General features: G+C 44.4%; 1 protein-coding gene across 2 annotated transcripts in view; it reads right to left on the bottom strand.

Annotated features, from left to right (window-relative positions):
• CLK3 (CDC like kinase 3) overlaps positions 1–15801 on the bottom strand; it is a 76871-nt gene that overhangs the window by 54985 nt on the left and 6085 nt on the right. For both annotated transcript variants that reach the window (XM_077264027.1, XM_077264028.1), the window contains exon 2: positions 6309–6379. The gene's annotated coding sequence lies outside the window, so the exon portion shown is untranslated. The remainder of the gene's footprint in view (positions 1–6308; positions 6380–15801) is intronic.

The raw sequence follows: 15801 nt of genomic DNA, 5'->3' as shown, positions 1-15801 counted from the left end.
TACACAGATGCCTCATATGTGGTCACTAACTACTGTTTGGGCGCACGGCAGGGCAGGAGCGCCATTTGACGTTTTGAATGGAAAATTAGCTCCAATCGTTAGCGGACACCATGCTGCGTATGGAGAGCCCCTGTGTGCCTAAACATTGCAGCTCCCCCACAAGTGACCCCATTTTGGAAACTAGACCCCCCAAGGAACTTATCTAGATGTGTGGTGAGAACTTTGAACCCCCAGGGGTTTCACTAAAGTTTATAGCGCCCGGGCATGAAAATAAAAAGAAAAATCATTTTTTCCACAAACATGATCTTTTAGTCCCCAATTTTTTATTTTCCCAAGGGTAACAGGAGAATTTTGACCCCAAAGGTTGTTGTCCAATTTGTCCCGAGTACGCGGATACCCAATATTTGGGAGAAAACTACTGTTTGGGCACACTTCGAGGATCGGAAGGGAAGTAGCAACATTTTGGAACACAGATTTTGATGGAATGGTCCGCAGACGTCATGCCGCGTTTGGAGAGCCCCTGATGTGCCTATACAGTGGAAACCCCCTACAAGTGACCCCATGTTGGAAACTACACCCCCCAAAGAACTTATCTACATGTGTAGTGAGAACTTTGAACCCCCAGGTGTTTAACCAAATTTTATAGCACCCAGGAGTGAAAATAAAAAAAAAGAAAATCATTTTTTCCACAAACATGATCTTTTAGTAACCAATTTTTTTTCTCCCAAGGGTAACAGGAGAAATTGGAACCCAAAAGTCATTGTCCAATTTGTCCTGAGTATGCCGATACCCCATATGTAGGAGAAAACTACTGTATGGGCACATGTCGAGGCTTGGAAGGGAAGTAGTGACGTTTTGTAATGCAGACTTTGATGGAATGGTCTGTGGGCGTTATGTCGCGTTTGGAGAGCCCCTGATGTGTCTAAACAGTGGAAACCCCCCAATTCTAACTCCAAACCTAACCCCAACACACCCCTAACCCGAATGCCAACCTTAACAACAAACCGTACCCTAACACACCCCTAATCCCAACCCTAACTTTAGCCCAACTCACTTTAGCCCAATCGGTAAACTGGGGCAGAGGGGGCGATCACTGGGGCAGGGGGGCCATCGCCAGGGCAGAGGGTGATCGCCAGGGCAGGGGGTGATCAGGGGGCCATCAGCGGGGCAGGGGGCGATCGCCGTGGCAGGGGGAGATCACCGGGGGCAGGAGGGTGCTGTCAGGCACGTGAGGGGGGGCATTAGCGGGCTGAAGTACAAGTCCTCTTGTACCTGCAGGTTGGGTGACATTCCAGTTAACTTGTTCATCCGACCTGCAGGAATGCGATCCCACCATGACGCCACATAGGCGTCACAGGTCGGATTGGCACTGACTTTCATGATGTCCATGTGGTGTCACAGGACGGAAAGGGGTTAAGAATGTTAAGGCCTTGCTATATATGCAGGGGAACATGCTAACAAACATTAACCCCTTTGCGACCTATGACCAGGCCTTCCCCTGTTTGATGCGGGTTCCAGCAATGAGCCAGCAACTTTCTGGCACAAGTCAGCTTATTTCATCATGCTCCACCCACGGCTGTTAACATGTTAAATGCCGCTGTCAATCTCCGATGGCATTTAACAGGATCATGCCGGAGAAGTGTCATTAGCTCCGCCCATCGGTGCCAGTGTCACATGACCGCAGGTAGCAGATGGGTTGGCATGACAACCCAGAGTCAGCAGGAGACCCTTGTGGCTGTCAATGCTGGATAATTATGACCGCGCCCAGCTTCCAGCACTCATAGCAGATGAGCATTTAAGGCTACTTTCACACTAGCGTCGGGCACTGCACGTCGCAATGCATCGTTGTGGAGAAAAAGCGCATCCTGCAAAGTTGCCCGCAGGATGCGTTTTTTCTCCATAGACTTTTATTAGCGACGCAGTGCCACACGTCACAACCGTCGTGCGACGGTTGCGTCGTGTTTTGGCGGACAGCCTCCACAAAAAAACATGTGGCGCGCATGCGCAGCCGAAACTCCGCCCCCTCCTCCCCGGACCTTGCAATGGGGGAGCGGAAGCGTCCTAAGACTGCTTCCGCTGCCCACTTCGGGCATTTTTTTCACAGTATGCGTCGGTACGTCGGGCCGACACAGCGCGACGGCCCCGTACCGGCGCTAGTGTGAAACAGCCTTAGCTACACGCAGACATATTTGGTATCGCCGTGCTCATAATCGCCTGATCAAAATATAAAAATGATTAATCCGAAATCGGTAAACGGCGCAACGAGAAAAACATCAATAGCCAGAATGTTTTTTTGGTCGCTGCAACATTGCAATAAAATGCAATAACAGGCATTCAAAACATTGCATCTACCCCAAAATGGTATAAATAAAAATGTGAAACAGCTCTTCCCACAAAAAATAAGCCCTCGCCCAGATCACGAAAAATGGAGACGTTAAAGGTCTCAAAAAAATGTGTTTTTTTTTTTTTTTTAAAACATACTTTGGATATTTTTTTCATCACTAAAATAAAAAACAACATATACATGTTTGCTGTCTATGAACTTGTAATAACCTGGAGAATCATAATGGCAGGTCAGTTCTAGCATTTAGTGAACATGGTAAAAAAAAAATAATAATAATAGCGGAGATGCACTTTTTTGAAATTTCACAGCACTTGAATTTTTTTTCCTGTTGTCCAGTAAACTATATGATAAACCTACGGTGTAGCTCAAAAGTACAACTCGTCCCGCAAAAAACAAGACCTCACATGGCCATATTCACAGAAAAAAAAAGTTATGGCTCTGGGAAGAAGGGGAGAAAAACATTTGAAACCCAAAACCCGAATGGAAAAGCCCAAGGTGGTGAAGGAGTTGTCCTGTCTTCTGAGAAAAGTTAGTCATTTGATGTATCTGCAAACTTCTGGATCCTTACAGCATGTACACCATAGGCTGTCAGTGTAGTCAAATGAACGCAAGTAAACGATTTGCATACAGGCGGTCACGTGCCAACTAGAAGTCCTTAGCCAAGCTCAACACAAATGAAATGAGAGAGGTCGAGCAGTCTAGTGGGAATGTGGCTGGAAATATTCAAATTGCATGCTTGTATCTAGACAGCAATACTGTAGACTTCTGACAGCAAACAGTGAACACCCTATAAGGATTCAGAAGTCACATGGAGTGAGTGCAGACATTTATCACAAGACTAGACAACCGCCCTTTACCCCTTAAAGACTGGGGAATTTTTTGTTCCAATCCACACCCTCTTCCAAGAATCTTTTTTCATTTTTCTTTCTACGTAGCTGTATTAGGACTTGTTTTTGCAGGACAATTTGAACATTTCAATAGCAGATTTGTTCCAGGTACATTTTGATCACTGTGATAAAACCTATCACAGTGATCAAAATAAAAAAAAATAGTAAATGAACCCCCCACTTTATCACCCCCATAGGTAGGGACAATAATAAAATAAAGAAATTATATTTACTTTATTTTTCCACTAGGGTTAGGGTTAGAGCTAGGGTTAGAACTAGGGTTAGAACTAGGGTTAGAATTAGGCTATGTGCACACGGTGCAGATTTGGCTGCGGATCCGCAGCGGATTGGCCGCTGCGGATTCGTAGAAGTTTTCCATCAGGTTTACAGTACCATGTAAACCTATGGAAAACCAGATCCGCTGTGCCCATGGTGCAGAAAATACATCGCGGAAACACTAAGTTGTATTTTCCGCAGCATGTCAATTCTTTGTGCGGATTCTGCAGCGTTTTACACCTGTTCCTAAATAGGAATCCGCAGGTGAAATCCGCACAAAAAACACTGGAAATCCGCGGTAAATCCGCAGGTAAAACACAGTGCCTTTTAGCTGCGGATTTTTTTCAAAAATGGTGCAGAAAAATCTCACACGAATCCGCAACGTGGGCACATAGCCTTAGGGTTAGGGTTGGAATTAGGGATAGGGTTGGAAATAGGGTTAAGATTAGGCTTGTGATTAGGGTTATGGTTGGGATTAGGGGTGTGTTGGGGTTGTGGTTAGGGGTGTGTTGGGGTTAGTGTTGGAGTTAGAATTGAGGGGTTTCCACTGTTTAGGCACATCAGGGGTCTCCAAACGCAACATGGCGCCACCATTGATTCCAGCCAATCTTGCATTCAAAAACTCAAATGGTGCTCCCTCCCTTCCGAGCCCCGACGTGCGCCCAAACAGTGGTTTACCCCCACATATAGGGTACCAGCATACTCAGGACAAACTGGGCAGCAACTATTTGGGTCCAATTTCTCCTGTTACCATTGTGAAAATAAAAAATTGCGTGCGAAAACATCATTTTTGAGGAAAGAAAAATGATTTTTTTATTTTCACGGCCCTGCGTTGTAAACTGTGAAGCACTTGGGGGTTCAAAGTGCTCACCACATATCTAGATAGGTTCCTTGGGGGGGTCTAGTTTCCAAAATGGGGTCACTTCTGGGGGGTTTCTATTGTTTAGGCACATCAGGGGTCTCCAAACGCAACATGGCGCCCGCACACCATTCCATCAACGTCTGCATTTCAAAACGTCACTACTTCCCTTCCGAGCCCCGACGTGTGCCCAAACAGTGGTTTACCCCCACATATGGGGTATCAGCGTACTCAATACAAACCGGGAAACAAATATTGGGGTCCAATTTCTCCTGTTACCCTTGTGAAAATAAAAAAATTGCGTGCTAAAAAATAATTTTTGAGGAAAGAAAAATGATTTTTTATTTTCACGGCTCTGCGTTATAAACTTCTGTGAAGCACTTGGGGGTTTAAAGTGGTCACCGCACATCTAGATTAGTTCCAGGGGAGGTCTAGTTTCCAAAATTTTTCCTTCAAGTCAAATGGCGCTCCTTCCCTTCAGAGCCTTGCCGTGTGCCCAAACAGTAGTTTACCCCCACATATGAGATATCGGTGTACTCAGGAGAAATTGCCCAACACATTTTAGGATCCATTTTATCCTGTTGCCCATGTGAAAATGAAAAAATTGAGGATAAAAGAAATTTTTTGTGAAAAAAAAGTACTTTTTCATATTTACGGATCAATTTGTGAAGCACCTGGGGGTTCAAACTGCTCACTATGCATCTAGATAAGCTCCTTTGGGGGTCTAGTTTCCAAAATGGGGTCACATGTGGGGGAGCTCCAATGTTTAGGCACACAGGGGCTCTCCAAACGCGACATGGTGTCCGCTAAAGATTGGAGCCAATTTTTAATTCAAAAAGTCAAATGGCGCTCCTTCCCTTCCGAGCCCTGTCGTGCGTCCAAACAGTGGTTCCCCCCCCCCCCCACATATGGGGTATTGGCACACTCAGGACAAATTGTACAATAACTTTTGGGGTCCAGTTTCTTTTTTTACCCTTGGGAAAATAAAAAAAACGTTGCTAAAAGATCATTTTTGTGACTAAAAAGTTAAATGTTCATTTTTTTCCTTCCATGTTGCTTCTGCTGCTGTGAAGCACCTGAAGGGTTAATAAACTTCTTGAATGTGGTTTTGAGTACCTTGAGGGGTGCAGTTTTTAGAATGGTGTCACTTTTGGGTATTTTCAGCCATATAGACCCCTCAAACTGACTTCAAATGTGAGGTGGTCCCTAAAAAAATGGTTTTGTAAATTTCGTTGTAAAAATGAGAAATCGCTGGTCAAATTTTAACCCTTATAACTTCCTAGTAAAAAAAAAATGTGGTTCCAAAATTGTGCTGATGTAAAGTGGACATGTGGGAAATGTTATTTATTAACTATTTTGTGTCACATAACTCTCTCGATTAACAGAATAAAAATTCCAAATTTGAAAGTTGCTAAATTTTCACAATTTTAGCCAAATTTCAATTTTTTTCACAAATAAACGCAAAATTTATCGCCCTAAATTTACCACTAACATGAAGCCCAATATGTCACGAAAAAATCTCAGAACCGCTAGGATCCGTTGAAGCGTTCCTGAGTTATTACCTCATAAAGGGACACTGGTCAGAATTGCAAAAAAACGGTCAGGTCATTAAGATCAAAATAGGCTGGGTCATGAAGGGGTTAACATTCAATGAATTAGAAAATAGGGAAAAAAAAGATCCAAGTGCAGTAAAATCGTAAAGAAAATGCAATTCTTCCATGTTTTCATAGAATTCATTCTGTGGTAAAAAAAAAATAAAAGACTCAGATGTGATTCCACAGATCTGTAGAATAGCGACGATATCAAACTTGCTTATTTTTTTATTTAATGGTGAATATTATTTTTTAAAGTGTGTATATATTTAGAAAAAAAAAAGTATACATTATCCTCATTAAATAGAACATACTGCAAATGTCATACATGTAATTAATAAAACACTCACTGTAGCTCGTCTCAGAAAGGAAAAGTCATGCTTCTTACGCTTTTGTAATCACATGGGTAGTGTTCGGAGTACTGAAAAAGAGTATGAATTGGTTTATGTATTAGTATATATTAAATGAACGGTTCTTGTCATAGCAAATCTAATACACACTGTGGTAGAGGGATTATGTGCCCGTATATGGAGGCCACAATAACAGCTGCAGCATAAATCAAAGTAGCAAGTTACAATCCAAGAAGGCATGTTTCTGTTCTATATCAGTCATAGCTTTTACTTTTAAGACTTTACATTGTATGCAGAACAAACTATATTCTTTAAGATTCATTTGCAGGTAAATACAAGATAGACTTTAACTTTTATGAATTTAGTAAGATATATAAAAATGAACCTGCCAGAAGCACCATGTACATACCATGACAACCCATCAGGTGATTTCAGGTTTTGAGGTCAACTGTACATTACTTTGACACCCAGACCTCCTGGAGTCCACACTATCCCCAAGCTAAATCAAGTATGCCAATTGTGTAAGTTCTGTATATGTCTTTAAAAGAATCTGTCAGCACAATTTAATAGTGTACAGTAAAAACATGGCGGTAATGGTGCAGTGATACTGATTACATTGATACCTTTGGTCACCATTTGAAATTTTCTGCCAATTAGATTTCGGTGGACAGTGGTCAGAACTGTGCACTGGGTCTCCTCCATGTCCACGATTTCTTGACCCTCCGCCTGTCTCCAGTCTCTGAATGACAGGTCACTGCTTTCGTAGTTCATGGACTGTTTGGCATCTTCTCTTCACAGACAGGGGACCGTGCACTAAAAAAAGCAGTCACCTGATATTCAGAGACCGAAGGCAGGCGGAGGGCCAGAAAATTCTAGATTCTTCTGTAAACTGGATGAGACTCACCAATATAAGTTAATGACTGTGTTAAAAAAAATCTGATGCCATATGGAGCCACAGTATGGCATCCGATTTTTACAGAAACATTGCAATTCAGTAACATAGGTAACTAGAAATGGGCCTGTAAATGATTAATAGCTGCTGCTGTAAAAACATATCTACTATATAAGGCTAGGTTCACATTGCGTTAGTGCAGTCCGTTCAGCGCATACGCTAACGGACTGCGCTAATGCAAGTGCCGACTTTGGCACAGCGCTAGCGCAGATGGAGCATCTGCTAGCTCCATCTGCGCTAGCAGTGATGGACCCGGAAAAGCTGCAGCCCGCGTCTCGGGTCCGTCACTCAATGACGGCACATCGCCTAGCGCATGCCCATTGTGGGCGTGCGCTAGCGATGCATCCGACATTGCTTTCAATGGGGCATTAACGGACTACATTACACCGCGTTATGCTGCGGTGTAACGTAGTCTGTTTAACGTACCGCCATAACGCAATGTGAACCTAGCCTAATTGTCTAAGGGTCACTTCCGTCTGTCCTTCTGTCTGTCACGGATATTCATTGGTCGCGGCCTCTGTCTGTCATGGAATCCAAGTCGCTGATTGGCCTCGCCAGCTGCCTGTCATGGCTGCCGCGACCAATCAGCGACGGCCACAGTCTGATCAGTCCCTCCCTACTCCCCACAGTTAGTGCCCGGCGCCCGCATACTCCCCTCCACTCACTGCTCACACAGGGTTAATGCCAGCGGTAACGGACCGCGCTATGCCGCGGGTAACGTTACCGCTGCTATTAACCCTGTGTGTCCCCAACTTTTTACTATTCATGCTGCCTATGCAGCGTCAATAGTAAAGAAAATCTAATGTTAAAAATAATTTTAAAAAACTGCTATACTCACCCTCGATCATCCGACGATGCGCTCGCGACGGCTGCCATCTTCCGTTACCAGAGATGCTTTGCGCAATTACCCAGAAGACTTAGCGGTCTCGCGAGACCGCTAAGTCATCTGGGTAATTTCGCAATGCATCCTGGGAACGAAAGATGGCGGCAGCCGTGCGCATAGGGACAGATTCGCTGGATCCCAGGGGGTGAGTATATAACTATTTTTTGTTTTAATTATCTTTTTTTAACACGGATATATACCGCGTGGGCTGCGTTATATACCGCGTGGGCTGCGTTATATACCGCGTGGGCTGCGTTATATACCGCGTGGGCTGCGTTATATACCGCGTGGGCTGCGTTATATACCGCGTGGGCTGCGTTATATACCGCGTGGGCTGCGTTATATACCGCGTGGGCTGCGTTATATACCGCGTGGGCTGCGTTATATACCGCGTGGGCTGCGCTATATACCGCGTGGGCTGCGCTATATACCGCGTGGGCTGCGCTATATACCGCGTGGGCTGCGCTATATACCGCGTGGGCTGCGCTATATACCGCGTGGGCTGCGCTATATACCGCGTGGGCTGCGCTATATACCGCGTGGGCTGCGCTATATACCGCGTGGGCTGCGCTATATACCGCGTGGGCTGCGCTATATACCGCGTGGGCTGCGCTATATACCGCGTGGGCTGCGCTATATACCGCGTGGGCTGCGCTATATACCGCGTGGGCTGCGCTATATACCGCGTGGGCTGCGCTATATACCGCGTGGGCTGCGCTATATACCGCGTGGGCTGCGCTATATACCGCGTGGGCTGCGCTATATACCGCGTGGGCTGCGCTATATACCGCGTGGGCTGCGCTATATACCGCGTGGGCTGCGCTATATACCGCGTGGGCTGCGCTATATACCGCGTGGGCTGCGCTATATACCGCGTGGGCTGCGCTATATATTACGTGGCCACTGTAATATACTGCATGGCCTGTGTTATATACTACGTCGCCTGTGTTATATACTGCGTGGCTGCTATATACTGCGTGGGCACTTACATATTGCGTGGCCACTTATATATTGCGTGGCCAGTATTAACGCATCGGGTATTCTACAATATGTATGCATGTATGTATGCATGTATATAGCAGCCACATAGTATATAGCACAGGCCACGTAGTATTTGTCTGCTATATACTACATGGCTCCAATATACTACGTGGCCTGTGCTATATACTATGTGGCTGCTATATATATACATACATACATATTCTAGAATACCCGATGCGTTAGAATCGGGCCACCATATAGTTGGATATAGATGGCAAGAAAAAACAACTGTTTCACATTTCGGATTAAACTCCAAACGATTTTGTTTTATACGTTCATGTGAATCTACCCATACAGCACAATTACAGCCATGTCTTTACAAAATTGTGCTGACACTTTCTCTTTAATGTATGGAAGTAAAAAAGAATTTCATATTGGAAGTTCAATAGTGGACTAGATTTTTTCCATGCGATATCACCATGCCTTAAGGCAGAGATCGGATCCCCAACGTTTCTGACCTTGAGAGCCACATTCAGCTCTTAGGCCTCTTTCACACTAGGGTCGTGCACTGCACGTCGCTATGCGTCGTTTTGCAGAAAAAACACATCCTGCAAAAGTGCTTGCAGGATGCGTTTTTTTCTCCATAGACTTTTATTAGCGACGCAGTGCCACACGCCACAACCGTCGTGCGACGGTTGCGTCGTGTTGCATAAGACCGTTGCCACCAAAAAACGTTGCTTGTAACGTTTTTTGGTGCGTCGTCTGTAGCATTTCCGACCGCGCATGCGCGGCCGGAACTCCGCCCCCTCCTCCCCGCACCTCACAATGGGGCAGCGGATGCGTTGGAAAACTGTATCCACTGCCCCCGTTGTGCGGCGCTTTCACAGCTAGCGCCGGTGCGCCGCAACGTCGCATAGCGACGTGCAGTGCACGACGCTAGTGTGAAAGTAGCCTTAGAGAGGGTTGCAAGCCACATCCAGCCTTGAGAGAGGGTCGCGAGCCACATTCAGCTCCCACCCCCTCACAATAGTGGCAACCCAAGCCTCTTTACAGGCATAATGGTAACCAAAGCTTTTCCACAAAAATCAATCACCCCAAAGCAGTATACAAAGATCTAGGGGTTCCTACAATACCCCCCATTCAGAATTCTCCTATAAAGCACTCCCAAGACACTGTCACATCCAGCTTCAAACACCTCCTCTGACAGGTGTTGTCATCTTGTCTCCAGCGTACCATACTTAAATCATCTCAAAACCCCTAAGACTAGTATACAGGTCCTTCTCAAAAAATTAGCATATAGTGTTAAATTTCATTATTTACCATAATGTAATGATTACAATTAAACTTTCATATATTATAGATTCATTATCCACCAACTGAAATTTGTCAGGTCTTTTATTGTTTTAATACTGATGATTTTGGCCTACAACTCCTGATAACCCAAAAAACCTGTCTCAATAAATTAGCATATCAAGAAAAGGTTCTCTAAATGACCTATTACCCTAATCTTCTGAATCAACTAATTAACTCTAAACACATGCAAAAGATACCTGAGGCTTTTAAAAACTCCCTGCCTGGTTCATTACTCAAAACCCCCATCATGGGTAAGACTAGCGACCTGACAGATGTCAAGAAGGCCATCATTGACACCCTCAAGCAAGAGGGTAAGACCCAGAAAGAAATTTCTCAACAAATAGGCTGTTCCCAGAGTGCTGTATCAAGGCACCTCAATGGTAAGTCTGTTGGAAGGAAACAATGTGGCAGAAAACGCTGTACAACGAGAAGAGGTGACCGGACCCTGAGGAAGATTGTGGAGAAGGACCGATTCCAGACCTTGGGGAACCTGAGGAAGCAGTGGACTGAGTCTGGTGTGGAAACATCCAGAGCCACCGTGCACAGGCGTGTGCAGGAAATGGGCTACAGGTGCCGCATTCCCCAGGTAAAGCCACTTTTGAACCATAAACAGCGGCAGAAGCGCCTGACCTGGGCTACAGAGAAGCAGCACTGGACTGTTGCTAAGTGGTCCCAAGTACTTTTTTCTGATGAAAGCAAATTTTGCATGTCATTCGGAAATCAAGGTGCCAGAGTCTGGAGGAAGACTGGGGAGAAGGAAATGCCAAAAGTCCAGTGTCAAGTACCCACAGTCAGTGATGGTGTGGGGTGCCATGTCAGCTGCTGGTGTTGGTCCACTGTGTTTCATCAAGGGCAGGGTCAATGCAGCTAGCTATCAGGAGATTTGAGCACTTCATGCTTCCATCGGCTGAAATGCTTTATGGAGATGAAGATTTCATTTTCCAGCACGACCTGGCACCTGCTCACAGTGCCAAAACCACTGGTAAATGGTTTACTGACCATGGTATTACTGTGCTCAATTGGCCTGCCAACTCTCCTGACCTGAACCCCATAGAGAATCTGTGGGATATTGTGAAGAGAAAGTTGAGAGACGCAAGACCCAACACTCTGGATGAGCTTAAGGCCGCTATTGAAGCATCCTGGGCCTCCATAACATCTCAGCAGTGTCACAGGCTGATTGCCTCCATGCCACGCCGCATTGAAGCAGTCATTTCTGCCAAAGGATTCCCGACCAAGTATTGAGTGCATAACTGAACATTATTATTTGATGGTTTTTTTGTTTGTTATTAAAAAACACTTTTATTTGATTGGACGGGTGAAATATGCTAATTTATTGAGACAGGTTTTTTGGGTTATCAGGAGTTGTAGGCCAAAATCATCAGTATTAAAACAATAAAAGACCTGACAAATTTCAGTTGGTGGATAATGAATCTATAATATATGAAAGTTTAATTGTAATCATTACATTATGGTAAATAATGAAATTTAACACTATATGCTAATTTTTTGAGAAGGACCTGTATGTGCATCCAGATCTGCTCTTCTGTGCAGGGCTGCTCACAAAATTCACCATTTTCAGATGTGCTCTTCATACCTGTTTGCTAGAACTGGAATTAATGCTCCAAGCTGACAGACAGCCGCGAGCCACAATTCATTGGACCGCGAGCCACATGTGGCTCCCGAGCTACAGGTTGGGGACCCCTGCCTTAAGGGCACGTTTAACACGTTTAGTATTTGGTCAGTATTTTCAATCAGTATGTGTAAGGAGTGGAACAATCAGAGGAAAAGTATAAGGGTATGTGCACACGTTGCGGATTCTCTGTGGACCCGCAGCGTTTTTTGAGGTGCAGAAACACTCCAGATCCGCAGTTGATTTACAGTACAATGTAAATCAATGAGAAAAAAAAATGCTGTGCACACTTTGCGGAAAATCCGCTGCTGTTTAACCCCTTCATGACCTTGCCGTTTTTTGCAATTCTGACCAGTGTCCCTTTATGAGGTAATAACTCAGGAACGCTTCAACGGATCCTAGCGATTCTGAGATTGTTTTTTCGTGACATATTGGGCTTCATGTTAGTGGTAAATTTAGGTCGATAATTTCTGAGTTTATTTGTGAAAAAAACGGAAATTTGGCAAAAATTTTGAAAATTTCGCAATTTTCACATTTTGAATTTTTATTCTGTTAAACCAGAGAGTTATGTGACACAAAATAGTTAATAAATAACATTTCCCACATGTCTACTTTACACCAGCACAATTTTGGAAACAAATTTTTTTTTTGCTAGGAAGTTATAAGGGTTAAAATTTGACCAGTGATTTCTCATTTTTACAACAAAATTTACAAAACCATTTTTTTTAGGGACCACCTCACATTTGAAGTCAGTTTGAGGGTTCTATATGGCTGAAAATACCCAAAAGTGACACCATTCTAAAAACTGCACCCCTCAAGGTGCTCAAAACCACATTCAAGAAGTTTATTAACCCTTCAGGTGTATCACAGCAGCAGAAGCAACATGGAAGTAAAAAATGAACATTTAACTTTTTAGTCACAAAAATGATCTTTTAGCAACAATTTTTTATTTTCCAAAGGGTAAAAGGAGAAACTGGACCACGGACGTTGTTGTCCAATTTGTCCTGAGTACGCTGATACCTCATATGTGGGGGTAAACCACTGTTTGGGCGCACGGCAGGGCTCGGAAGGGAAGGAGCGCCATTTGACTTTTTGAATGAAAAATTGGCTCCAATCTTTAGCGGACACCATGTCGCGTTTGGAGAGCCCCCGTGTGCCTAAACATTGGAGCTCCCCCACAAGTAACCACATTTTGGAAACTAGACCCCCCAAGGAACTTATCTAGAAGCATAGTGAGCACTTTAAACCCCCAGGTGCTTCACAAATTGCTCCGTAAAAATTAAAAAGTACTTTTTTTTCACAAAAAAATTATTTTAGCCTCAATTTTTTCATTTTCACATGGGCAACAGGATAAAATGGATCCTAAATTTTGTTGGGCAATTTCTCCTGAGTACACCAATACCTCACATGTGGGGGTAAACCACTGTTTGGGCACATGGTAAGGCTTGGAAGGGAAGGAGCGCCATTTGACTTTTTGAATGAAAAATTATCTCCATCGTTAGCGGACACCATGTCGCGTTTGGAAAGCCCCTGTGTGCCTAAACATTGGAGCTCCTCCACAAGTGACCCCATTTTGGAAACTAGACCCCCCAAGGAACTTATCTAGATGTGTGGTGAGCACTTTGAACCCCCAAGTGCTTCACAGAAGTTTATAACGCAGAGCCATGAAAATAAAAAATAATTTTTCTTTTCTCAAAAATGATTTTTTAGCCCACAATTTTTTATTTTCCCAAGGGTAACAGGAGAAATTGGACCCCGAAAGTTGTTGTCCAGTTTCTCCTGAGTACGCTGATACCCCATATGTGGGGGTAAACCACTGTTTTGGCACACGTCGGGGTTCGGAAGGGAAGTAGTGACGTTTTGAAATGCAGACTTTGATGGAATGCTCTGCGGGCGTCAGGTTGCGTTTGCAGAGCCCCTGATGTGCCTAAACAGTAGGAACTCCCCACAAGTGACTCCATTTTGGAAACTAGACCCCAAAGGGAACTTATCTAGATGTGTGGTGAGCACTTTGAACCCCCAAGTGCTTCACAGAAGTTTATAACGCAGAGCCGTGAAAATAATAAATGTGTTTCCTTTCCTCAAAAATATTTTTTTAGCCCAGAATTTTTTATTTTTGCAAGAGTAACAGGAGAAATTGGACCCCAAAAGTTGTTGTCCAGTTTCTCCTGAGTACGCTGATACCCCATATGTGGGGGTAAACCACTGTTTGGGCACATGCCGGGGCTCGGAAGGGAAGTAGTGACGTTTTGGAATGCAGACTTTGATGGAATGGTCTGCGGGCATCATGTTACGTTTGCAGAGCCCCTGATATGCCTAAACAGTAGAAACCCCCCACAAGTGACCCCATTTTGGAAACTAGATCCCCCAAGGAACTTATCTAGATGTGTGGTGAGCACGTTCAACCCCCAAGTGCTTCACAGAAGTTTACAACGCAGAGCCGTGAAAATAAAAAATCATTTTTCTTTCCTCAAAAAAGATGTTTTAGCAAGCAATTTTTTATTTTCACAAGGGTAACAGGAGAATTTGGACCCCAATATTTGTTGCCCAGTTTGTTGTGAGTACGCTGATACCCCATATGTGGGGGTAAACCACTGTTTGGGCACACGTCAGGGCTCGGAAGGGAAGTAGTGACATTTGAAATGCAGACTTTGATGGAATGGTCTGCGGGCGTCACATTGCATTTGCAGAGCCCCTGATGTGCCTAAACAGTAGAAACACCCCACAAGTGACCCCATTTTGGAAACTAGACCCCCGAAGGAACTTATCTAGATGTGTGGTGAGCACTTTCAACCCCCAAGTGCTTCACAGAAGTTTATAACGCAGAGCCGTGAAAATAAAAAATAATTGTTCTTTCCTCAAAAATTATGTTTTAGCAAGTAATTTTTTATTTTTGCAAGGGTAACAGGAGAAATTGGACCCCAACAGTTTTTGCCCAGTTTGTCCTGAGTACGCTGGTACCCCAAATGTGGGGGTAAACCACTGTTTGGGCGCACGTCGGGGCTTGGAAGGGCGGGAGCACCATTTGACTTTTTGAACGCAAGATTGGCTGGAATCAATGGTGGCACCATGTTGCGTTTGGAGACCCCTGATGTGCCTAAACAGTGGAAACCCCTCAATTCTAACTTCAACACTAACCCCAACACACCCCTAATCCTAATCCCAACTGTAGCCATAACCCTAATCACAACCCTAACCCCAACACACCCCTAACCACAACCCTAACCGCAACACACCCGTAACCCTAATTCCAACCCTAATCCTAACCCTAATCCCAACCGTAACCCTAATCCCAACCCTAACCACAACTGTAACCCCAACACACCCCTAACCCTATCCGTAACCCTAACCACAAGCCTAATCTTAACCCTATTTCAAACCCTAGCCCTAATTCCAACCCTAACTCTAATTCCAACCCTAACCCTAAGGCTATGTGCCCACGTTGCGGATTCATGAGATTTTTCCGCACGATTTTTGAAAAATCTGCAGGTAAAAGGCACTGCGTTTTACCTGCGGATTTACAGCAGATTTCCAGTGTTTTTTTGTGCGGATTTCACCTGCGGATTCCTATTGAGGAACAGGTGTAAAACGCTGCGGAATCCGCACAAAGAATTGACATGCTGCGGAAAATACAATGCAGCGTTTCTGCACGGAATTTTCCGCACCATGGGCACAGCGGATTTGGTTTTCCTTA

This window comes from Ranitomeya variabilis, chromosome 5, assembly GCF_051348905.1.
Source record: "Ranitomeya variabilis isolate aRanVar5 chromosome 5, aRanVar5.hap1, whole genome shotgun sequence".
NCBI lineage: Eukaryota > Metazoa > Chordata > Amphibia > Anura > Dendrobatidae > Ranitomeya > Ranitomeya variabilis.
The sequence above is the reverse complement of the archived record's forward strand: the minus strand, read 5'-3'. Positions and strand labels throughout refer to the sequence as shown.